Source organism: Leucoraja erinacea, unplaced genomic scaffold, assembly GCF_028641065.1.
Source record: "Leucoraja erinacea ecotype New England unplaced genomic scaffold, Leri_hhj_1 Leri_174S, whole genome shotgun sequence".
In the NCBI taxonomy this organism is placed as follows: domain Eukaryota; kingdom Metazoa; phylum Chordata; class Chondrichthyes; order Rajiformes; family Rajidae; genus Leucoraja; species Leucoraja erinaceus.
This window is the reverse complement of record NW_026576056.1, coordinates 114200-140763: the sequence shown is the minus strand read 5'-3', so window position 1 is coordinate 140763 and position 26564 is coordinate 114200. Positions and strand designations below refer to the sequence as shown.

The following is a 26564-nucleotide window of genomic DNA, read 5'->3' as shown; positions in this document are numbered from 1 at the left end:
CGAACCGGGGGTCCAGAGACTGAGACGGCAGGATCCGCCAACTCTCACTTGTAGGAAGGAACTGCTGATGCTGGTTTACACCGGAGATAGACACAACATGTATTGTATTGTATTGTATTGTATTGTATTGTATTCAAATTTATTGTCATTGTCTCAATTTGAGACAACGAAATGAATTTTCCTTACAGGCAGTATCATAAAAAAATCATTAAAAAAAATAAAAAAATAATTTAAAAAAATAAATAATAATAATAAATAAATAATAAAACATATTAAAAATAAAATTGAAATTGAAATTTAAACAAAGCACAAACACAGAAAATCCACGACACAACATAACATAAATGGCACCAAGGTGAGGATGGCACCATAGTCCAGCCAGCCTCCCCTCCGTGTTCATCCGTGGTCGGGGCCTTCGGAGCACCCGCAGTCGCCGCCCCGGGTTTAATTTAACACACTCACACCTGCACCCGAATACTTTCCCATTCTGGGGATAATAGCTTACCTTAGAACAAATATGCTAATGTAGATCATGATATTGAAGTGCCGGCGACGCGTATGGAAAATATATTCTTTAATCGAATTTTACTCCGATTATTTACATTTTTTTTTAAATAACAAATGCATTGCTTGAAATGTATGGTTATGGTAGTATTTATTTCTGGTGTTCCCAGTGAAATTGTTCTTCGATGGTATTCAATATTTTTACTCTAATATAGCGAGAATAAGTGTGCAGTTAGAGGGTGGTGAATATGTGGAATTCATTGCACAGAAGGCTGTGGAGGTCAATCAATTGATATGCTTTCGGTGGAGATTGATACAGGGAAAGGAATGGAGGGTTATGGTATGAGTGCAGGCAGGTGGGACTAAGGGGAAAAAAAGTTGTTCGGCACGGACTTGTAGGGCCGAGATGGCCTGTTTCCGTGCTGTAATTGTTATATGGTTATATGGTTATATGGTTATGGGGCTCAGCGCGTAGGTGGAATCTGGACATAACACACAAAGTTGTGGAGCAGTTCAGCATGTCAGGAAAGCATCTCGGCATCTCTGTGAAACATGGATAGGTGATGTTTCTGGTCGAGACCCTTCTTCTGGAATCTGGCACAAGCTCTCGACCAGGAGGCTGGGTGGGCGGTGATGGAACATTTCCGAAGCTGCGGTGAAGGCATCAGGGCGTGGAATTGGAAAGTTGCTCTTCCACCGGACTGCAGACGTGGTGCACTAAGTGGTCTACACGGGAAACTAAACGGGAAATTAACGGACGGCCTGTTAAATAAACATCACGTGCCGGAGTAATTCAGCGAGTTATGCCCCAGTCCCACTTAGGAAACCTGAACGGAAACCTCTGGAGACTTTGTGCCCCACCCAAGGTTTCCTTGCGGTTCCCGGAGGTTCCCGGAGGTTTTTGTCAGTATGCTTCCACTACCTGCAACCTCCGGCAACCTCCGGGAACCGCACGGAAACCTTGGGTGGGGCGCAAAGTCTCCAGAGGTTTCCGTGGAGGTTTCCTAAGTGGGACAGGGGCATAAGGCATCATTTGTGGAGGGAATGGATGGGATGGGCGACGTTTCGAGTCGAAACCCTTCGACAGGCTGGTCCTGGAGCATCCGGCTTAAAACAAGTGGCCGGTTAGTTGTCGTTCAAAATGCAAACATTTGGGACTAGTTTAATGCCATGTCCTGAATTCCTAGCCTGGTTTTATTTTAGCTTTGAATTGTAGACAGTTAGTCTAATATCTGACCTCTTACCAAGGGGTCGGACATTTTGATACACCAGTGTTCACGGAAACGGAAACGCAATGATGACAAGGGACATGACTCCAGAACCAGGGGCCACACACAGTATAAGAATAAGGAGTAAGTCATTTAGAACGGAGACGAGGAAACACTTTTTCTCTCAGAGAGTGGTGAGTCTGTGGAATTCTCTGCAGGTTCTCTGGATACTTTCAAGAGAGAGCTAAATAGGGCTCTTAAAGATAGCGGAGGCAGGGGATATGGGGAGAAGGCAGGGACGGGGCATTGATTGGGGTTGATCAGCCACGATCACATTGAATGGCGGTGCTGGCTCGAAGGGCCTCTTTCCGCGCTGTATTTAAACTAAACTAAAACCTGCTCTCTCGTGTGTTCAGAATATCGCGAAAATGAGCACGGGACTCGATAGAGGTCTCAACTACCCTCTGTGGCAGAGAGTTTAGAACAAAGACGACGAAACACTTTTTCTCACACAGAGTGGTAATTGTGTGGAATTCTCTGCCTCGGAGTGCAGTGGAGGCAGGTTCTCTGGATGTTTTCAAGAGAGAGCTAGATAGGACTCATAAAAATAGCAGTCAGGGGATATGGGGAGAAGGCGGGAACGGGGTACTGATTGGGGATGATCAGCCATGATCACATTGGATGGCGGTGGAGGCCGAATGGCTCGAATGGCCGAATGGCCTACTCCTGCACCTATTGTCTATTGTCTATTGTTTATTGTCTATTGACAACCAGTAAGCGGGGCAAAAATCTACGGAAAGTAGGGATTTTGAAAATTTGTCGTTAAGTTATATTTTAAGGGAGATTTGCAATTTCTATGGACTTTGAATAGCTCTTTTGTTACGTTTTGAAGTTGCCAGTTATTCGACAGGCATTCGTATGTCCGTGTGTTTGTCACCCTGCCTGTTACAGCGGGTCCCATGGAAATCAACCAATCACTCAATCAATCAATCACCTCCACATAAAGTGCAAGTGAAATGAATTTGCCAGCAGCGGTACAATGAAAAAGAACACACAAAAACGCAACAACAACAAAAAAAAAATTATCACAAACATCCACCACAGCATTCATGCCTGTGGTGGGAGGCACAAAATTTGGCCAGTCCTCCTCCATTTTCCCACGTGGTCGGGACCTCAACCCTCCGCAGCCTCCGCTGCGGGCGTCCAGATGTACAGACAAGGCAAAAGTCCAGGTAAGTCTGGAATCGGTGCCTCTCCAGCGTAACGAAGTCATCTTCGTAAGCGAGACGGAGTTGTCAATGCAACTCAGTAGATCAATGATATGAGCTTTTTCCATTTACGCCGCAGTCCGGGCGATGCCAAGTTAGACTAACCCCTCTGCCTGCACATAATCCATATCCTCCATTCCAAATATAGAAACATAGAAACATAGAAAATAGGTGCAGGAGTAGGCCATTCGGCCCTTCGAGCCTGCACCATTCGCCATTCAATATGATCATGGCTGATCATCCAACTCAGTATACTGTACCTGCCTTCTCTCCATACCCCCTGACCCCTTTAGCCACAAGGGCCACATCTAACTCCATCTTAAATATAGCCAATGAACTGGCCTCAACTACCCTCTGTGGCAGAGAGTTCCAGGGATTCACCTCTCTCTGCGTGAAATGTTAACATGACAACTCTCCCCGCGATACTAAAGAGCGGAAACTGCCGCCATTTATCCATATTTAGTTTGCAGAGTTCAGGGGGAGGGGAGAGCTTGACCGAAGAAGCGGGTTCACATCAGAGAGTTCAGGGGAGAACGTGCGGGATTGTGATGGGGATTATCCCGGTGTGGCTGTGAAGCTTTGAAGATTGCTCAAGACGCAGAGAGGATCTGGGCGATAACAATATGGGCATCACAAGTAGAGTTGGCGACAATCTATCGAGTCCCGTGCTCATTTTCGCGATATTCTGAACACACGAGAGAGCAGGTTTTAGTTTATTTTAAATACAGCGCGGAAAGAGGCCCTTCGAGCCAGCACCGCCATTCAATGTGATCATGGCTGATCAACCCCAATCAATGCCCCGTCCCTGCCTTCTCCCCATATCCCCTGCCTCCGCTATCTTTAAGAGCCCTATCTAGCTCTCTGTTGAAAGCATCCAGAGAACCGGCCTCTGAGGCAGAGAATTCCACAGACTCACCACTCTCTGTGAGAAAAAGTGTTTCCATGTCTCCATTCTAAATGGCTTACTCCTTATTCTTAAACTGTGTGTGGCCCCTGGTTCTGGACTCCCCCAACATGTTTCCCGCCTCTAGCGTGTCCAAACCCTTAATAATCCTATACGTTTCAATAATATCCCCTCTTATCCTTCTAAACTCCACAGAGTGCACAAGCCCAGCCGCTCCATTCTCTCAGCATATGACAGTCCCGCCATCCCGGGAATTAACCTTGTAAACCTACGCTGCACTCACTCAATAGCAAGAATGTCCTTCCTCAAATTACGGGACTAATACTTCGATTATGTTGACTGCCATTTTGAGGCAGAGGCTCAAGATGTTTTTTTTTTTGATGGTTGGGAGATCCGAGGAGTGTATACCCCTCTCTTTTAATTCCTGGTCGCGATGAAACCAATCAGTATGCTATTTCCAGCAACCCACAGAACGTCCATAGAACATCCGGCCACATAGCGAATTCCCTCAACCTTCAAGAAGCAAATAACGCGGTATCACCCAACATACCAGTTACTACCGAAGATAGACACGAAATGCCGGAGTGTCTCAGTCGGTCAGGCAGCATCTAATGGATTTAAAACCATGCACAGCACGGAGTCAGCATTGCTAAGGGTTTTTACGACATCCTCCTGGCTAATGATTCTGGGGATTGTGTGGTTCTTGTCCTGCTGGACTTGTCTGCCGCCTTTGATACGGTGGACCATAATATCTTATTATCTAGGCTACAGCAGTTAGTGGGCATCTGCGACAGTGCCCTGGGATGGTTCAGGTCCTATCTGGCAGACAGAACCATGTGTGTTAGCCTTGCTGGTTTGAATCCTCTTCCGCTCCCCTGTCATATGGGGTTCCACAGGGTTCGATTCTGGGGCCCCTGCTTTTCTCGCTGTACATACATCCTCTGGGTTCCATCCTTAGAAAGCATATCTCCTTCCACTGTTATGCAGATGTGCTGAGGGGGGAAGATGCCTTTTCTGTAAAATCGATTTCTGTCTTGTTTTGATGACATTAAGTCCTGGTTGGCCCTAAACTTTCTTGGATTTAATGAAAAGAAAGACAGAGGTGATTTTATTTGATCCCAATGGCTGCCGTGAACCTCCATTTGTTGATTTAGGTCCATTGTCAAGGTACGTGAAGCCTACAGTTGTGAACCTGGGTTTTAGGATGGACAGTGACTTTATATTAGATCGCCAAATATGCGCGGTGGTTAAGTCCAGCTTCTTTCGCCTAAGGAAGCTGGCGAAGGTGAAGCCCATTCTCGAGCGGCAGCATTTTGAGACAGTAATCCATGCCTTTATTACATCTAGGCTGGATTACTGTAACGCGCTCTATTTTGGTGTTGCTCGTTCTTCACTGGCTCGTCTCCAGTTGGTTCAGAATGCTGCTGCTCGCCTTTTAACAGGGACTCGAAAGAGGGACATATCGCCAATTCTGGCCTCCCTACATGGCTCCCGGTGCACTTTCGGGTTCATTTTAAGTTACTGTTATTTGTTTTTAAAATCTCTGAATGGGCAATACCTCTCTGAGCTGCTCCAACCATACACTCCTGCCCGGTCCCTCAGGTCAGCTGGTCAGCTGCTCCTGGAGGTACCGAGGTCTAGTCGGAGACTCAGAGGGGATAGAGACTTCTCTGTTGCTGCTCCGGCACTCTGGAACACCCTGCCGCTGCACATCAGACAGGCCCCCTCACTGTCCATCTTCAAATCCAGTGTTAAAACGCATTTGTACTCCCTGGCTTTTGACCATGCCTGAGGCTTTGCTTCTGTTTGTGGTGTTTTTGATGTTTCTTTATTTTACATGTCTTTTCCTACTATTTCTTTTGATTGTTATTTTTGGTGTGTATTAACTTTTTTGTCAATGATTAGTGATGTACAGCACTTTGTTGCAGCTATGTTTGTTTTTAAAGTGCTCTATAAATAAAATTATTATTATTATTATTATTATCTCTGGAGAAAAGGGACAGGTGACGAGGTGTCGGTTCGAGACCGTTCTTCAGCCCTATTATTACCATTGAGTTAAGAATGGACGGTAATAATCGCGAAAGGCTCGCCCACTTCTAACCAGCAATACCAAGTCAAGTCAAGTCAAGTCAAGTGTATTCGTCACATACACATACGAGATGTGCAGTGAAATGAAAAGTGGCAATGCTCGCGGACTTTGTGCAAAACGTCAAACAAACAAACAACCAAACAAACTATAAACACCATCACACATTCTTTTACATATTAAATATTGTGGGGCGGAAGGAAAAAACGTTCAGTAAAGTTAGTCCCTGGTGAGATAGGCGTTTACAGTCCGAATGGCCTCTGGGAAGAAACTCCTTCTCAACCTCTCCGTTCTCACAGCATGGCAACGGAGGCGTTTGCCTGACCGTAGCAGCTGGAACAGTCCGTTGCAGGGGTGGAAGGGGTCTCCCATGATTTTATTGGCTCTGGAGTTGAACCTCCTGATGTATAGTTCCTGCAGGGGGGCGAGTGAAGTTCCCATAGTGCGTTTGTTCGGCCGAACGCACACTACTCTCTGCAGAGCCTTCTTGTCCTGGGCAGAGCAATTCCCAAACCAGATGGTAATATTTCCGAACAAGATGCTTTCCACATCGTGGGGTAGTCGGATGTTTAAAAGGGCTGTGGCTGGTGCTAAGTAAACGACTCTACGACACGGGGCAATGCACTATGTTGACGCTTTCATTGGATTCGATGCATCAATTGGGGTTTTTGTAAGGGTCTTCCACGCCGTGTGAGTTACGGTGGATCGGCCAACAAGTTAACGTTTGGAAAGGGGACGATTCTATCAGTGAACCCCAGTAAGTACGAATAAGTTATTTGATGGCAGCTATGCAACTATATATAAAATGCATCCCCTTAGGTTAAAACTATGGGAGATCACACCGAGACGTGAGAAATGCATTTCGCTGCGTGTTATTATTGGGGCTTGCAATATCAAATTGTATGTGGCACATGCAACTCTGAAATCAGCCTTTATGGGGCGAAAGATTCAGTCAAGTCAAGTCAAGTGTATTCGTCACATACACATACGAGATGTGCAGTGAAATGAAAAGTGGCAATGCTCGCGGGCTTTGTGCAAAAAGACAAACAAACAAACTACCAAATAGAACAGAATCACATATTATTTTACATATTAAATACTGTGGGCGGAAGGAAACTCCTTGCAAGAATAACTTTAATGTGTGTGTGTGTGTGTGTGTGTGTGTGTGTGTGTGTGTGTGTGTGTGTGTGTGTGTGTGTGTGTGTGTGTGTGTGTGTGTGTGTGTGTGTGTGTGTGTGTGTGTGTGTGTGTGTGTGTGTGTGTGTGTGTGTGTGTGTGTGTGTGTGTGTGTGTGTGTGTGTGTGTGTGTGTGTGTGTGTGTGTGTGTGTGTGTGTGTGTGTGTGTGTTGTTTGGGTGGAGTGGGGGCGGGTGGACGGTGGGGTGTTTCGCGCCAATCCATTTGCTGGGGCCAGGGTATAATGGCGGGAAATACAAGGGGAAGATTTGAAATTCTGAACGCCGGTGGCGCCCTTGCCGAGCCGCTGGGCGGACTCTATTCTTGCAATGCGCTGAAACACTGTGTGCCATCGGGCGGGGGGTCGTTACCGCTCACCTTCGGCGGTGGCACCAGGTTGCTGGTTGAACCAGGTGAGTAGTCAAATGTCAAAGTAAGTCGTGGGAGGGAGGAACTGCAGATGCTGGTTTACACGGAAGATGCTGGAATAATCCAATGAATGAAAGGAACAAAAAAGTGCTGGAATAACTCAACGGGACAGGCAGCATCACTGGCTAGAACCAGTGGGTGACATTTCGGGTCGAGACCCTTCTTCAGACCGAGGGTCAAGGGGAGAGGGAGACGCGGAGATGAGGAAGTGTAAGGTGTGAAAACGATACATCAACAGAGATGCTGCGTCCAGAAAAATATAGAGTCGATCATTGTTAGCTGGGGCAAGGTGACAGCGAAGCAAACAGAGATATAATGCAATCGGAGAGGACAGTCAGCCTGGACGGGCAACTGGGAAAGGGGGGGGGGTGTGGATGGGGAGAGAGGGAAAGCAAGTGTTACTTCAAGTTAGAGAAGTCAATGTTCAGACTTCTGGGGTGTAAGCTGCCCAAGCGAAATAGGGGGTGCCATCTCTCCAAATTGCGCTGGGCCTCACACTCTGACAATGGAGGAACCAAAGGAAATAATGACTTTTTGACTACGTCACCCATTCCTTCTCTCCAGAGTTACCGCCGAGTTACCCCAGCACCTCGTGTCTATCTTTGATGAGAAGAACCGAGATGAGAAGAATGCTTTTTTCACACAGAGAGTGGTGAATCTCTGGGACTCTCTGAATCTCTGGAACTCTCTGCTACAGAGGGTAGTTGAGGCCAGTGCATTGGCTATATTTAAGAGGAGTTAGATGTGGCCCTTGTGGCTAAGGGGATCAGGGGGTATGGAGAGAAGGCAGGTACGTGATACTGAGTTGGATGATCAGCCATGATCATATTGAATGGCGGTGCAGGCTCGAAGGGCCGAATGGCCTACTCCTGCACCCAATGTCTATGTTTCTATGTTTCTATAGAATTTCAACGTCTGTAATACCAATTAACATAGAATGGTAGAAACATATCTCCTACAAGAACGACACCAGTTCCACGTGGTTGCACAAATCTAAAATAGATTGCCACTCTTAAGTCTCCGTTGTCCGACCAGACCACTGGGTTGTGAGCAGCCCAAGCGAGATATGAGGTGCCGTTCTTTCAATTTGAGTTTAGCCTGGAGGAGGCCCGGGACAGAAATGTCTGTGTGGGAATGCGAAGGGGAATTAAAATGCTTGGCAAGCGGGAGATCAGGTCGGTCCAGGCGGACTGACCGAAGGTGTTCAGTCACGTTGCTGTGGGCCGGTTGCAGAGTTCGCAGTTCCCCCCTGGTATGCTGATGGGTTGGGGGAGGGGGGGCGGTTTTTGTCGGGTTGTTCACCGCTGTGTGCAATGGCAGGAGTTGACAAAATTATATTTGGCTCTGGAACTAAACTCACCGTGACACCGAGTAAGTAATTTCAATTCCTCCCAACGCTAAGTCTGGGACAACCTTGCAGAATGGAGCATAAAATAAAAGACGCGCGGTGATTCAAGACAGCGAATTGGCTGCATCAGAGAATAGTTGTTAGAAGGCGAGATGGGGGGAAACTTGGATAATGTCATCTGGAACATCGGAGGCTGATGGGAAGGATCCGATTTCCACCGAGTATGGTCGCCAAATTATAGGAAAGATGTCAACAAAATAGTGAGAGTACAGAGGAGATTTACTAGAATGCTGCCTGGGTTTCAGCAACTAAGTTACAGAGAAAGGTTGAACAAGTTAGGTCTTTCTTCTTTGGAGCGCAGAAGGTTAAGGGAGGGCTTGATAGACGTCTTTAAAATGATGAGAGGGATAGACAGAGTTGACGTGGATAAGCTTTTTTCATTGAGAGTAGGGAAGATTCAAACAAGAGGACATGACTTGAGAATTAAGGGACAGAAGTTTAGGGAGTAACATGAGGGGGAACTTATTTACTCAGAGAGTGGTAGCTGTGTGGAATGAGCTTCCAGTGGAAATGGTGGGGGCAGGTTCGATTTTATCGTTTAAAATTAAATTGGATAGGTATATGGACGGGAAAGGAATGGAGGGTTATGGTCTGAGTGCAGGTAGATAGAACTAGGGGAGAATAAGTGTTCGGCACGGACTAGAAGGGCCGAGATGGCCTGTTCCGTGCTGTAATTGTTATCTGTTATATATAAGGTAGACACAAAATGCTGTAGTGACTCAGCGGGTCAGGCAGCATCCTTGGAGAAAAGGAATAGGTGATGTTTCGGGTCGAGACACTTCTTCAGACTGAGACTCTCGCTTGCTCCTTGTCTCCATGGATGCTGCTTGACCAGCCGAGTATCCCCAGCATTCTCTATCCATCTTCGATGGATATACAATGGCATTTTGAAGGAAATAGATCGGGTAAACGGAGCCCTTTGTCCAAGTGTAGCAACGTCCAAGACGAGATGGCATAGCTTTAATGTAAAGGGGCCGTTTTATTTAGATGTGCCGGGCAAGTGTTGGGTGCCTGGACAACGATGCCAGTGGTGCTGGTGGTGGCAGAGGCAGATACGCTAGTGACATTTAAGTGCGTTTAGATAGGCCGATTGATATACAGGGAATGGAAATATACGAATCGCGTGCAGGGAAAGATTCGCTTAACACCACACTATGATCGGCGCGGACATCGTGAGCCGAAATGCTATGTTCAATTAGATGTACTGGCGTTTAAACATCCACCCCATTAAAACTGCTGGTGAATCTCTATCGGAAACACGGGCGGGCGAAGTTTCAGTCAATGAATAATTAAACTATTCTGCATTGAAACAACCTCTTCAGCTACCAACCGTAGAGACTTTGATACAGCCAGAACTCCCAGCTATCTGCTTATTCGTGTTCATAAGTTACAGGTGCAGAATTAGGCCATTCTGCCACAGAGGGTAGTTGAGGTCCACAGTTCATTGGCTATATTTAAGAGGGAGTTAGATGTGGCCCTTGCGGCTAAAGGGATCGGGGGGTATGGAGAGAAAGCAGGTACAGGATACTGAGTTGGATGATCAGCCATGGTCATATTGAATGGCGGTGCAGGCTCGAAGGGTCGAATGGCCTCTACTGCACCTATTTTCTCTGATTCTGTGTTTCTATTCAGCCCATCGAGGCAACCCCGCCATTCGATCATGGCTGCCCCGCGTTTCCTTTCAACCCCATTCTCCTGCCTTCTCCCCATAACCCCTGACACTCACACAAACCATGACTGTATCAATCTCCACCGAAAGCATATCAATTGATTGACCTTGGTTGAACAAGTTCGGGCTTTATTCTTTGGAACGCAGAAGGTTAAGGGGGGACTTGATAGAGGTTTTTTAAATGATGAGAGGGATAGACAGAGTTGACGTGGAAAAGCTTTTCCCACTGAGAGTAGGGAAGATTCAAACAAGGGGACATGACTTGAGAATTAAGGGACAGAAGTTTAGGGGTAACATGAGGTGGAACTTCTTTACTCAGAGAGTGGTAGCTGTGTGGAAGGAGCTTCCAGTGAAGGTGGTGGAGGCAGGTTCGGTTTTATCATTTAAAAATAAATTGGATAGTTATATGGATGGGAAGGGAGTGGAGGGTTATGGTCTGAGCGCAGGTAGATGGGACTAGGGGAGATTATGTGTTCGGCACGGACTAGAAGGGTCGAGATGGCCTGTTTCCGTGCTGTAATTGCTATATGGTTATATGGTTATATGGACCTCCACGGCCTTCTGTGCAATGAATTCCACACATTCACCGCCCTCTAACTGCACACTTATTCTCGCTATATTAGAGTTAAATATTGAATACCATCGAAGAACAATTTCACTGGGAAAACCAGAAATAAATACTACCATAACCATACATTTCAAACAATGCATTTGTTATTTAAAAAAAATGTAAATAATCGGAGTAAAATTCGATTAAAGAATATGTTTTCCATACGCGTCGCCGGCACTTCAATATCACGATCTACATTAACATATTTGTTCTAAGGTAAGCTATTATCCAGCGGGTGTGAGTGTGTCAAATTAGCAAAAGAAGCGTAATATGGAACACCACACTATGTTCCCGGAGGTTGCAGGTGGTTGCCGGAGGTTACAGGTAGTGGAAGCAGGTAAGGAGACTGACAAAAACCTCCAGGAACCTCCGGGAACCGCACGGATACCTTCGGTGGGGCGCAAAGTCTCCAGAGGATTCCGTTCAGGTTTCCTAAGTGGGACAGGGACATAAAAGGATGAGGGGGAACCTCGTTCAAACTTACCGAATAGTGAAAGGTTCGAATAGAGTCGATGAGGAGAGGATGTGTCCACTAGTGGGAGCGTGTAGGACTTGAGGTCACAGCCTCAGAATTATAGGACTTTTCTTTAGGAAGGAAATGAGGAGGAATTTGTTTAGTCAGAGGGCGGTGAATCTGTGGAATTCTTTGCTACAGAAGGCCTTGGAGGTAAAGTCAATTGATATTTTAAGGCGGAGATAAATAGATTCTTGATTGGTACGAGTGTCAGGGATTATGGGGAGAAGGCAGGAGAATGGGGTCAGGAGGGAGAGATAGATCAGACATGATTGAATGGCGGAGTAGACTTGATAGGCCGAGTGGCTTAATTCTGTTCCAATCACTAATGACCTTATGGCCTTATACATGTGGGGGGGGGAGAGAAATGGAGGAACCTTGTGCCCTTCAGAGCAATATCGTGCCTTGATGTTTTTGTACCGCCCGTTTGCACTGTGTGAATAGCGGTGGAGGTGTTAACAAGTTCATATTCGGATCAGGGACCAAGTTAACTGTGACACCAGGTAAGTGGTTCAAAACGCCGTTGTTAGATGCTCTTAGTTCCATAGTTTAAAACATATATATTTAAAATGTCAAAACACACATTTAGTCAAATGACAGTGATAGATGGAGAAACGGGTTTAGGGTTGGGTTCAATAGATCTGCTGAGTTGTCCACGCCATTCTCTCTCTTTATTTCTGCTCCATTCTCTCTCTGCCTCAGAGGGCGGTGGAGGCAGGTTCTCTGGATGCTTTCAAGAGAGGGCTCTTGAAAATAGCGGAGTCGGGGGATATGGGGAGAAGGCAGGAACGGGGTACTGATTGGGGATGATCAGCCATGATCACATTGAATGGCGCTGCTGGCTCGAAGGGCCGAATGGCCTCTACTACTGCACCTATTGTTTATTGTCTATTTATTTCAGATATCCAACTTAAGCAGTTATTGTTTTGTGACGTTGTATTCTTGCCCCATGCTCTATTTTGCAAATTAGCAAACTCAGGTGAAACTCAGTAGTGATGTCAACCCAAACTATTGTAAGGTCGAGAGACCAAATGTTTCAACAATAATATAAGCCGGGAGTTTCTAACGCTGCGACCTCACAATCCTGACTTCGGGTGGTCTCTGTCTAGTTTTCACGTTCTCCTTGTGATCTCCGAGTGTTATGATTTTCCACTTATCCCAAAGCCATGTTGGTTTTAGGTTTAAGATAGACACAGAATGCTGGAGTAAATCAGCGGGACAGGCAGCGTCCCTGGAGAGAAAAGTACACAAAAATGCTGGAGAAACTCAGCGGGTGCAGCAGCATCTGTGGAGCGAAGGAGAAGGAGAAGGAGATAGCTGAGTTTCCCCAGCATGTTTGTGTACCTTCGATTTTCCAGCATCTGCAGTTCTTCTTAAACTCTCTGGAGAGAAAGACTGGCTGACGTTTCGGGTCGAGTCTGAAGAAGGGTCTCGACTTTTCCGTCTCACCAGATATGCTGCCTGCCCCGCTGAGTTACTCCAGCATTTTATGTCTATCTTCGATTTAAAACCAGCCTCTACAGTTCTAACCCCCTTTTTTCCTTCCTTCTCCACCCCCCCCATCAGTCTGAAGAAGGGTTTCGGCCCGAAACGTTGCCTATTTCCTTCGCTCCATAGATGCTGCTGCACCCGCTGAGTTTCTCCAGCATTTTTGTGTACCTTCTGCAGTTCTAACTACTGGTTTTAGGTGAGTTGGCCACTGTAATAGAAACATAGAAACATAGAAAATAGGTGCAGTAGTAGGCCATTCGGCCCTTCGAGCCAGCACCGCCATTCATTGTAGCTGTAGATTGCCCCTAGTGGCCAGTTGAGGGGTGGACTCTGGGGGACATTTATAACAATGTGGATAGATCACGTTGATTAGATTAGTGTACGATTAGTGTGAATGGGTAATTGATGGCCAGCGTGGACTGGTTGGGCCAAATGGACAGTGCTGCATCGCTCTATGGAACACAAAGAGCTGGAGCAGCTCAGCAGGTCAGGCGGCATCATTTCTGCGGGAAAGGGGGGTCCTATCTGTGTTTTCCAGTGGTACGCCGGCGTATTTTGATATAGAGCCATAGACATAGAAAATAGGTGCAGGTGGAGGCCATTCGGCCCTTCGAGCCACCACCGCCATTCATTGTGATCACGGCTGACCGACCCCAATCAATAACCCGCGCCTGCCTGCCTTCTCCCCATATCCCTTGATTCCACCAGTCCCTGGAGCTCTATCTAATAACTCTCTCTTAAATCCATCCAGTGACCTGGCCTCCACTGCCCTCTGTGGCAGGGAATTCCATAAATTCACAACTCTCTGGGTGAAAAAAGTTTTTTTCTCACCTGAGTCTTAAAGGACCTCCCCTTTATTCTAAGACCGTGGCCTGTGATCCAACAGCAGCAGTTCCTTGAGCCTCTGTGTCTGTCTATTTCTGCCAATGGGTTGATGACAGAATGTTGAGAGCAACATCGACGGACGAAGGGAGATAGCTGTAGTAATGGAAGATGTGCCGTTTAAAGGAACGGGATCAAATACGATTTAGCTTCAATTTTATTGAGTAGCTCGTCGGAGGGTGTGAAAGCAGATGCTACGTGTTGAATAGTTCACTTAGGGCAGTATTTGTCACAGGGTATAGCGGTGTGTGACTGCAGGAACAACTGCGCCGATATTTGGAAATGGGACCAGATTACATATTGTCCCGGGTAAGTGATAGGAAGATAGTTGTCGTTAACTTGCAATCACCTCCCGGGCAACTCAAGAGAGTGTACAGAGGAGATTTACTAGAATTTTGGCTGGGTTTCAGCAACTAAGTTACAGAGAAAGGTTGAACAAGTTAGGGCTTTATTCTTTGGAGCGCAGAAGGTTAAGGGGGGACTTGATAGAGGTCTTTAAAATGATGAGAGGGATAGACAGAGTTGACGTGGATAAGCTTTTCCCACTGAGAGTAGGGAAGATTCAAACAAGGGGACATGACTTGAGAATTAAGGGACAGAAGTTTAGGGGCAACATGAGGGGGAACTTCTTTACTCAGAGAGTGGTGGCTGTGTGGAATGAGCTTCCCGTGAAGGTGGTGGAGGCAGGTTCGTTTTTATCATTTAAAAATAAATTGGATAGTTATATGGACGGGAAAGGTATGGAGGGTTATGGTCTGAACGCAGGTATATGGGACTAGGGGAGAATACGTGTTCGGCACGGACTAGAAGGGTCGAGATGGCCTGTTTCCGTGCTGTAATTGTTATATGGTTATATTATATGGTTATACAAGTGGAAGCAATGAGTAATATCCCAGAGATTAGTTTCCTCAATAGACCGACGTAATTACAAGGGTTATTCGTACTCTCAGCTGTCAGGCTAATTTGAGGAAGGACATTCTTGCTATTGAGGGAGTGCAGCGTAGGTTAATTCCGGGGATGGCGGGACTGTCATATGCTGAGAGAATGGAGCGGCTGGGCTTGTACACTCTGGAGTTTAGAAGGATGAGAGGAGATCTCATTGAAACATAGAAGATTGTTCAGGGCTTGGACGCACTAGAGGCAGGAAACATCTTCCCGATGTTGGGGGAGTCCAGAACCAGGGGCCACAGTTTAAGAATAAGGAGTAAGCTATTTAGAACGGAGACGAGGAAACATTTTTTTCTCACAGAGAGTGGTGAGTCTGTGGAATTCTCTGCCTCAGAGTGCGGTGGAGGCCAATTCACTGGATGTTTTCAAGAGCGAGTTGGATTTGGCTCTTGGGGCTGACGGAAACATTCTCTGGATATTTTCAAGAGAGAGCTAGATACTGTAGGGCTCTTAAAAATAGCGGAGTCAAGGGATATGGGGAGAAGGCAAGAACGGGGTACTGATTGTGGATGATCTGCCATGATCACATTGAATGGCGGTGCTGGCTCGATGGGCCAAATGGCCTCTACTCCTGCACCTATTGTCTACTGTCTGTCAGTGTGGGGTGGGTGTTCCTACGCACTCCTATCACTGTCCCTATTCCAACAGAAAGTCGTGAATCTGTGGACAAATCTGCCACAGAGGGCAGTGGAGGCCAATTCACTGGATGTTTTCAAGAGAGAGTTGGATTCAGTTCTTCGGGCTGACGGAATCAATGGGTATTGGGAGAAAGCAGTCCGGTAGCTGCTTGCCGTGTAGCTGCTGCTATTTGCTGCTGCTGGCGCCGACGCTGGCTGCCACGGTGCACATACAGCCCCTTGCTGTTTTGTATGTCTTTGTTCATTCGTCCACTTATTCATTCACCCCGGCGAAAACCCCATACAGTGAAGTCCTAGGATGTCAGGACTTTCATATGTAGAAAGACTGGATAGACTCGGCTTGTACTCGCTAGAATTTAGAAGATTGAGGGGGGATCTTATAGAAACTTACAAAATTCTTTAGGGGTTGGACAGGCTAGATGCAGGAAGATTGTTCCCGATGTTGGGGAAGTCCAGAACAAGGGGGTCACAGTTTAAGGATAAGGGGAAAATCTTTTAGGACCGAGATGAGGAAAACATTTTTCACACAGAGAGTGGTGAATCTCTGGAATTCTCTGCCACAGAGGTCCCAGCTATCTGCTTATTCGTGTCCATAAGTTATTCAGATTCAGATTCAATTAAATTGTCATTGTCAGTGTACAGTACAGAGACAACGAAATGCATTTATAGGAGCAGAATTAGGCCATTCTGCCACAGAAGGTAGTTGAGGTCAGTGCATTGGCTATATTTAAGAGGGAGTTAGATGTGGCACTTGTGGCTAAAGGGATCAAGGGGTATGGAGAGAAGGCAGGTACAGGATACTGAGTTGGATGATCAGCCATGATCATATTGAATGGCGGTGCAGGCTCGAAGGGCCGAATGGCCTCTACTCCTGCACCTGTTTTCTATGTTTCTATGTTTCTTACGTGCAAACGCCGTAGGGACAGCACCCGTGGTCTGGATCGAACCCCGGTCTCGAGTGCTGTCAGGCAGTAACTCTACCGCTGCGCCACCGTGCCGCGTGTCCAAACAAGTAAAGAAGGCGAGGGTAGACAAAAATGCTGGAGAAACTATGGAGCGAAGGAGATAGGCGACGTTTCGGGACGAAACGTTGCCTATCTCCTTCGCTCCATAGATGCTGTTGCACCCGCTCAGTTTCTCCAGCATGTTTGTCTACCTTCGACTCTCCAGCATCTGCAGTTCATTCGTAAACAAAGAAGGCTAGGGGTGTGCAATGGGCCGTTCTGAATGATAAGCAAAAAAAAAAGCTTTGAGCTGATGGTTCCTTTCAGGATTTGATTTTCAGAACACTGCCCTTTGACTTTGGTGTCCAGCTCACTCTTTAATAATTCAACAACCCCGTTTGATTCAGAGAAGGCAATGGTTAAACGGCGCAGTTCCAATCGAGCTAACTACCCGTTAACCTTGTAACATTCACTGTTAAGAATCCCCCCTCCCTCCCTAATGTTTTGGGGCATTGGGAAGCAATGGCAGGAGAGGTGGTACCCGGGAGGTTTTTGTGATGGGGTTACTCGTTGTGTGAATTCAGGAGGAGGTACTCCTCTAGTATTTGGAAGTGGCACCACGCTGACCATCGAACCCAGTAAGTAAGACAATATATCGATTCAAGGAATCACCAGCCACAGATAATTCGCTTAATCATAGGTTAGAATATATAGTCCAGCATGTTATAACTTAAAGCCCTACATTTGGGGGGAACAATCACTTTCCTTCGGTAGACACTCGAGGCACGTACAAAAACATTCATGTTTCTTCTGCAGTTGTATAGGGCTCTGGTGAGACCACGTCTGGAGTATTGCGTACAGTTTTGGTCTCCTAATTTGAGGAAGGATATCCTTGTGATTGAGGCCGTGCAGCGTAGGTTCGCGAGATTGATCCCTGGGATGGCGGGACTGTCATATAAGGAAAGATTGAAAAGACTAGGCTTGTATTCGCTGGAGTTTAGAAGGATAAGGGGGTATCTCATAGAAGCATATAGAATTATAAAAAAAGGACTGGACAAGGTAGATGCAGGAAAAATGTTCCCAATGTTGGGTTGAACGCTCCGCAGATACAGAAACGTTGTCGCCTCATCTATTATTTGGATTAAGTTTGTTTCAACTTTTCTCGTTTTCTCTGACTGACGCTGAGTTCCCGATTAAAAAATAAATTGTTGGTGTCACTCGGCGGGTCCGGCAATATAGAGACATAGAGTGGCAATGTGGAAAGAAACGGGCCCTTCGGCCAAACTTGCACACACCGGCCAACTACACTAGTCCCACCTGCCTGTGCTTGGCCCACATCCCTCCAAACGTGTCCTATCCATGTACCCGTCTAAATGTTGGGATAGTCCCAGCCTCAACTACCTCCGCTGGCAGCTCGTTCCATACACCCCACCACCCATTGTGTGAAAAGTTACCCATCAGATTCTTATTAAATATTTCCCCCTTCACCTTAAAGCCATGTCCTCTCGTCTTCGATTCCCCTACTCTGGGCAAGAAAATCTCTGCATCTCCCCGATCTATTCCCCTCGTGATCTTATATACTTCTATAAGATCACCCCTCATCCTCCTGCGCTCCAAGGAATAGAGACCCAGCCTGCTCAACCTCTCCCTACAGCTCAGACCCTCTAGTCCTGCCAACATCCTCATTAATCTTCTCTGTGCCCTTTCCAGCTGAATAACATATTTCCTATAATACGGTGCCAGAACTGAGCGGAGGGTAACTTACTGCTGTTTTTCCGGAAATGCGTTGTCCATTGCCCTATATAGAAACATAGAAACATAGAAATTAGGTGCAGGAGTAGGCCATTCGGCCCTTCGAGCCTGCACCGCCATTCAATGTGATCATGGCTGATCATCCAACTCAGTATCCCGTACCTGCCTTCTCTCCATACCATCTGATCCCCGTAGCCACAAGGGCCACATCTAACTCCCTCTTAAATATAGCCAATGAACTGGCCTCGACTACACTCTGTGGCAGAGAGTTCCAGAGATTCGCCGCTCTCTGCGTGAAAAAAGTTCTTCTCATATCGGTTTTAAAGGATTTCCCCCTTATCCTTAAGCTGAGACCCCTTGTCCTGGACTTCCCCAACATCGGGAGCAATCTTCCTGCATCTTGTCTGTCCAACCATATATTTTGCCTAATCTCCTCCATCTATTTGGGGGGGGGGGGGGGGGGGGGGGGGTTTTTTTAAGGTGGGGTCCGAGTAGTGGCAGATGAGGATGGCAAATGTGAAGTAACGTGGGATACAAGGTTGAATGAAATGCACGATAATTATCTAATCAAAGTGCCCAAAACATTATCTCAATGACAACACGAGGACTGTCCGGCACTGTAAATTAAATAGTGCCAATGTTAACTCTAGATAGACACAAAAAGTGTTGGAGTAACTTTGCGGGTCCGGCAGAATCTCTGGAGAAAAAGAATCGCTGACATTTAGGGTCGGGACGGTTCAACAGACAAAGACTCTTGTCAACTTTGTTTTTCACCCCACAGTGGCTGGCTGGCCTACTGAATGCTTCTGGGATATTTGGTTTTTCTTTCTTTTAAAATCTTTTTATAGTTTTTTTTTCCCAAAAAAGCAAAAATAAAACATTTTTAAAAAAAACAGAGCAAAAAGAATAATGACGAACAAAACAATGGTATTGATACATAGGGATCAGGATTAAATTAATAACAGGTTTAACCTAATATGACATGGTAAATGGTAGGGAATTGAAGAATGAAGGTGAACAGAGGGATCTGGGAATAACTGTGCACAGTTCCCTGAAAGTGGAATCTCATGTAGATAGGGTGGTAAAGAAAGCTTTTGGTGTGCTGGCCTTTATAATTCAGAGCATTGAGTATAGAAGTTGGGATGTAATGTTAAAATTGTAAAAGGCATTGGTGAGTCCAATTTTGGAGTATGGTGTACAATTTTGGTCGCCTAGTTATAGGAAGGATGTCAACAAAATAGCGAGAGTACAGAGGAGATTTACTAGAATGTTGCCTGGGTTTCAGCAACTAAGTTACAGAGAAAGGTTGAACAAGTTAGGGCTTTATTCTTTGGAGCGCAGAAGGTTAAGGGGGGACTTGATAGAGGTCTTTAAAATGATGAGAGGGATAGACAGAGTTAACGTGGATAAGCTTTTCCCACTGAGAGTAGGGAAGATTCAAACAAGAGGACATGACTTGAGAATTAAGGGACAGAAGTTTAGGGGTAACATGAGGGGGGAACTTCTTTACTCGGAGAGTGGTGGCTGTGTGGAATGAGCTTCCAGTGAAGGTGGTGGAGGCAGGTTCGTTTTTATCATTTAAAAATAAATTGGATAGTTATATGGACGAAAAAAGGTATGGAGGGTTATGGTCTGAACGCAGGTGTATGGGACTAGGGGAGAATACGTGTTCGGCACGGACTAGAAGGGCCGAGATGGCCTGTTTCCGTGCTGTAATTGTTATGTGGTTATATGGTTATGAGACCAGTGTCAAAATACACAATGAATATAGACTTCTCGGTCTCTATGTAAATATATTTAAATCTTTAAAAGGTACCGTATAAATGTTGGGGGGGTTTTTAAAACCACAAAGATAAAAAGACAAAAAGACAAAAGGAAAAAGGAAAACAGCAAAACCCCCCTAAACTAAAGAAAGAAAAAAAAATTGATAATAATGTATTTGGTTTTAATTTCGGGTTTCCGGTATATGAAATTCCAAAGTGTTATCCGAGGGATCAGTTCGCCCGGAACTCAAAATAAATCAAGCAGTTTTTGAATTGCTGATTAGCACTGTGTGAATAGTGGTTCATCAATAAATATCCTCACATTCGGGTCCGGAACCAGGTTGACGGTAAAACCACGTAAGTGCTTCAAATCCATGTGCTCTTTTATTCCTGACAATGATAAATAATAGCTTCTCAAAAGGAAAACCTCGTATAGAAAAAAAAAATAAACGAATGATATAGAAACGAGAGAGTGGATTGCACCACGTAATGCTAGACCAGTGGTTCCCAACCTTTTTTTTGGCCATGCCCCACCTAATCACCTCCAAAATCCTGATGCCCCCCCCCCCCCCTTGCCCCCCCGGAGGAAATAGATATATATATATATATTTATTTATTTTTTTTAATTTTATTAGAAGTTAATACAGCACAAAACAGTACAGTGGAACCTAATTTTAGGTGCCAACTATGTAATACCGTAATCCATTCTATGTACAACCTCTAGTTTTATGTTATAAGAAGGAAGTAAGCAGGACAAGAAAGGAAATAGATATTATAAGGGTAACTTAGCAAAATCTCTTTGCATCGCATTTCTATATCCAATTCAATTAATTTTTACCCCCAAAAAAATTATTTACTCAAAATAACATCTGAAACATAAACTGCATATGTTTACCTGATGGAAAATCCAAAAAAATTAAAATCGAAAATTTGGACCCAGACCTCCTCAGTCGCGCTCAATTGCCCCCCTTAAAAATCAAATTGCCCCCCTGTGGGGCGTACGCCCCACGTTGGGAACCACTGTGCTAGACTGTCTTTGCTCACTAAAATGGCGGCGGATCATCGGGGGGAAATGCAGCGATATGTGGAACTTATATCAGGCGACGGGAGACGCGGAGAACTGCAGATGCTGCAATTCTGAACAAAACATTTTTTTTTTGATTCAAGCATTTCTTGAATAACATGGGTGCCAGAGGTTGCGACGAGAAGGCAGGAGAATTAAGTGGCGAGGGAAATATAGATCAGCCACGATGCAATGGCGGAGTGGACTCCATGGGCAGAATGGCCTCCCTCTGCTTCTAGAATTTGTTAATTTCTAAACACAAGGTGCCGGGATAATCCGGCGAGTCACGGTGCATAGGTTGTCTGCCATTCTGTGTACTGAACCGAATTTGATACTGGAACTTGGAGAGAGAGATCAGCCGTGATTGAATGGGGGAGAATACGGTATTCGGGCTCAGTATTGATGTGGATAGAGAAGGCAGGCACCGGTTATTAGAAACATAGAAACATAGAAATTAAGTGCAGGAGCAGGCCATTCGGCCCTTCGAGCCTGCACCGCCATTCAATATGATCATGGCTGATCATCCAACTCAGTATCCCGTACCTGCCTTCTCTCCATACCCTCTGATCCCCTTGGCCACAAGGGCCACATGTAACTCCCTCTTAAATACAGCCAATGAACTGTGGCCTCAACTACCCTCTGTGGCAGAGAGTTCCAGAGATTCACCACTCTCTGTGTGAAAAAAGTTCTCCTCATCTCGGTTTTAAAGGATTCCCCCCTTATCCTTAAGCTGTGACCCCTTGTCCTTGATAGGAGACGATCAGCCATGATCACAATGAATGGCGGTGCTGGTTCGAAGGGCCGAATGGGCTCCTCCTGCACCCATTTTTTATGTTTCACCAATGGGCTAGAGAGTCATTTGTGAACGTATGGCGCCATAAGCTACTAAAGTGACCTTAGAGGTCCTAGTGCAGCTTAGTTGCAGCTTTGCACAGTGTCAGAAAGAGAATTAAAAGGACAGTATGTAGCACAAACATTTTTGTAAGAGGGTTAGACACTGTGTGAATTATGACAGCACCAACAAACTAACATTCGGAAGCGGAACCCGGCTGCTTGTAGAACCCAGTAAGTTCTGCTGTTATTTTGTCTCCATTCTTTAATAAGTAAAATGCCATTGAATAATAGGGGATTCATGGAAGTCAATGGATATTTTCAGGACGGAGATAGACTGATTATTGATTAGTAACCTTGTCAGGGGTAACGGGAAGAATGGGACTGAGAGGGAAAGGCAACTCAGCCATGTTTGAATGGTGGAGTAGACTAGATGGGCCGAATGGCCCAATTCTACGCCTAGAACTGATGAACTTATGAACATGTTTTGACGCAAAAAAGGGCCTGTTCGACATCTTAAGGGGTTGGACAGGCTAGATGCAGGAAGATTGTTCCCGATGTTGGGGAAGTCCAGGACAAGGGGTCACAGCTTAAGGATAAGGGGGGAATCCTTTAAAACCGAGATGAGAAGAACTTTTTTCACACAGGGAGTGGCGAATCTCTGAAACTCTCTGCCACAGAGGGTAGTTGAGGCCAGTTCATTGGCTATATTTAAGAGGGAGTTAGATGTGGCCCTTGTGGCCAAGGGGATCAGGGGGTATGGAGAGAAGGCAGGTATGGGATACTGAGTTGGATGATCAGCCATGATCAAATTGAATGGCGGTGCAGGCTCGAAGGGCCGAATGGCCTACTCCTGCACCTAATTTCTATGTTTCTATGTTTCTATATAATTGCCCTCTTCAGAACAGCCTTTTTTTATCTGTCCTTATGTCCTCTCCTCGTACTTACCTTCGTATCACATATTTATACATGTATCGACATATATGTGTGTGCGCTGCTCGGTTAGATGGCTACAGTTTATGCCCCTCTTATAAGTCGAGGAGGCTGGAGAATTAGTCTGAAATTGAATGATTTAACGGAGGAAATGGGTGGTGGGTGCCGGCTGGATTGGGGATTCTAAGCTGCAGGGAATGGGTGAATACACTGAGTATTTTCTCCGGAGCGCCGGCCGTAGAGGGGGATACCTTATAGAACTGAGGGCTTGGACACGCTAGAGGCAGGAAACATGTTCCCGATGTTGGGAGAGTCCAGAGCCAGGGGCCACACACAGTTTAAGAATAAGGAGTAAGCAATTTAGAACGGAGACGAGGAAACACTTTTTCTCACAGAGAGTGGTGAGTCTGTGGAATTTTCTGCCTGGTGGAGGCTGGTTCTCTGGATGCTTTCAAGAGAGAGCTAGATAGGGCTCTTACAAATAGCGGAGTCAGGGGATATGGTGAGAAGGCAGGAGCGGGGTACTGATTGTGGATGATCAGCCATGATCACATTGAATGGCGGTGCTGGCTCGAAGGGCTGAATGGCCTACTCCTGCACCTGTTTTCTATTGTCTATTGTCTATTGTATAACTAGATAATATCAAGTTCAAGTTCACCTTCAAGTGAGTTTATTGTCATGTGTCCCTGTATAGGACAATGCAAATCTTGCTTTCCTTCAGCACACAGAACATAGTAGGCATTTACTACAAAAACAGATCAGTGATTTAATGGATAATGGATAAAATGATGAGAACAGTGACAGGGTGGACTCAGTGAACCTTATTTCGCCAGAGTGGACATGTCGGGCTGGAGGGCATAGCTTTTGTGTGTGTGTGTGGGAGGGAGGGGGGGGGTGGGGGGACGATAGTTGAAAGGAAATGTGCTGAGCGATAAGTGTTTACACACCGGCTGGTGGGTGCCTGGAACGCGCCGCCGATGGAGGTGGCCGGAGCAGATACGGCAGCACCGTTCAAGAGGCTTTTTTTATGGATGGGTGTGCAAGGAATGGGTGGAATGGATTAGGAAAGTTTGGGAACCGACATTGTAGACAAAAGGGCCTATCCTGAGCTGCGCTTTTCCATGTTCTATGCAGAATGACATGCATTGAGTGAGTGTACGGTGGGGAGGTTTTTGTAACCGGGTGGTACGCTGTGTGTATGGTGGAGGGGCAACTGCTCAGGTATTTGGTAATGGAACCAAATTGACCGTAAAACCCAGTAAGTAGAACTGCACCGGAGAACACCAGTTTAAGGCGAATGGGAAACAGATTCAAAAGGAATCTGAGGGGTATCTTTTTCACACAAAGGGTGGTGGGTGTATGGAACAAGCTGCCAGAGGGGGTAGTTGAGGCAGGGACTATCCCATCGTTTAAGAAACAGTTAGACAGGTACATGGAGAGGACAGATTTGGAGGGGATGTGGGTGGGCCAAGCGCGGGCAGGTGAGACTAGAGTAGTTGGGGCATGTGGGCTGGTGTGGGAAAGGTGGGCCGAATGGCCTGTCTCCACTCCATGACTGTGTGACTGAGAACATATTCTTCTGCCGGTGGGCTGCGGGTCTTTGGAACGTTTCCCCGTGGAGAATTGTGAACGCAAACCTTACACTTGGCACATAGTAAAGGCTAAGATACATAGATTTCTACTCTGTAAATGGGTTCGGGAGTGATAGGAGAAACGGGAGACTGCAAGTGCTGGAAACCTGAGCAAAACACCAAATCCCGGGGGTGGGACGGCGGTGCGGGCAGCATCCGTGGAGGGAATTGACGGACGGAGTGTCGGGTCGGAACCTTCCTTCAAACTGATAGGGTTATAGAGTAATGTCCCTGTCCCACTCTTAGGAAACCTGAACAGAAACCTCTGGAGACTTCGCGCCCCACCCAAGGTTTCCGTGCGGTTCCCGGAGGTTGCAGGTGGTTGCCGGAGGTTGCGGGTAGTGGAAGCATGTACTGACAAAAACCTCCGGGAACCGCACGGAAACCTTGGGTGGCGGGCAAAGTCTCCAATACAATGCAATGCAATACAATACAATACAATTTATTTGTCGTTTGGACCCCGTTGAGGTCCAAACGAAATGTCGTTTCTGCAGTCCTACATACAAAACGAAAAAGACCCGAGACACAACACAGTTTACACAAACATCTTTCACAGCGCATCTTCTCCTCGCTGTGAAGGAAGACAAAAAAAACATATCTCTCCCCTGCACTCCCCTCTCCCCCCCATGTCAGAGTCAAAGCCACCAGCGGGCGATGTTAAATGTCCCGCAGCCATTAAAGCCACGCCGGGTGATGCAAGGCCAAGCACCGGGTCTTGGTGTTGGAGCCCCGGCGGGCGCTCACAAAGTCCCGCGGCAATTCCAAGCCGCGCGGGGCAGGGATGTAAGGTCCCGCTCCAGGTAACCAACAACCCCGCAACTCGGGCGGTTCCGTTCAGGTTTCCTAAGTGGGACAGGGGCATAAGGAAGTGAACGAGGAACGACAGATCAGCCACGATCCTATTAAATGGAGGAGGAGACACGAGGGCCCGAAACGCCTAGTCCCACTCCCTCTTCCTACGATGTTATGATCTTACCATCCACGGGTCCGTGTGTGAATATATTTTCCGGCTTTTCGGAAAGCGCATTGAAACAAAGCAAGAATTATTGACATAAAAGCGTAACATGGTTTAAATGAAGAGCAGATATCGACATGGTGACCGTTGCACTAGATATTGGTGGACATCTTTAACTTTTTAATTTCGACATTAGATGTTAGACCTTAGAGATACAGCGTGGAAACAGAACAATGCAGGTATGCGGTTTAATAACGGAGCTGGGAAGTAGACACAAAAAGCTGGAGTAACTCAGAGGGTCAGACAGCATATCTGGAGAAAGGGAATAGGTGTCGATTCGGGTTGTGACCCTTCTTCAAACCCCCAATATGCTTTTTTGTATTGGTGATAAGTACTGTGTGAATAGCGGTGATTTCAAGCTGACATTCGGCACAGGAACTAAGCTAACCGTGTCACCCAGTAAGTATTTCAAATCGCAATGCTTCAATTATTGTTGAGCTCGAGGCTTGGTTTGCACATTGCAAATCGCCGGGGATATCCTTAGAAATCGCAGAGAATATCAAGCAAGAAATTGTGGGGGAAATACTTTGTGATATAAATTGTAAGTGAGTAAGTAAGTAAGTAAGTAAGTGTATTGTACATATATACAGCACGTTTAAATCAACTCGCTTTGAAACCACAGTGCTTTACACAGTAGAAATAATTAATTGCCCGTATATCCATAGAAAAAAATTAAAAATAATAAAAATGACACAACACTTTACAGAATTCAACATGAACGTCCCCCCACAACAGAATCAAAAATTTCCACTGTGGGGAAAGGCATCAGAAAGTCCAGTCCTCTTCACTGTGAGGAAAGACATTCTTGCCATAGACGGAGTACAGAGAAGGTTCACCAGACTGATTCCTGGGATGTCAGGACTTTCATATGAAGAAAGACAGGATAGACTCGGCTTGT

General features: G+C 46.1%; 1 long non-coding RNA gene across 1 annotated transcript in view; it reads left to right on the top strand.

Moving 5' to 3' along the window:
• Window positions 1-12206: 12206 nt before the first annotated feature.
• LOC129716150 (uncharacterized) overlaps window positions 12207-26564 on the top strand; it is a 125305-nt gene continuing 110947 nt past the window's right edge. The window contains exon 1 of the long non-coding RNA XR_008726600.1: window positions 12207-12278. This is a non-coding gene — a long non-coding RNA (uncharacterized LOC129716150). The remainder of the gene's footprint in view (window positions 12279-26564) is intronic.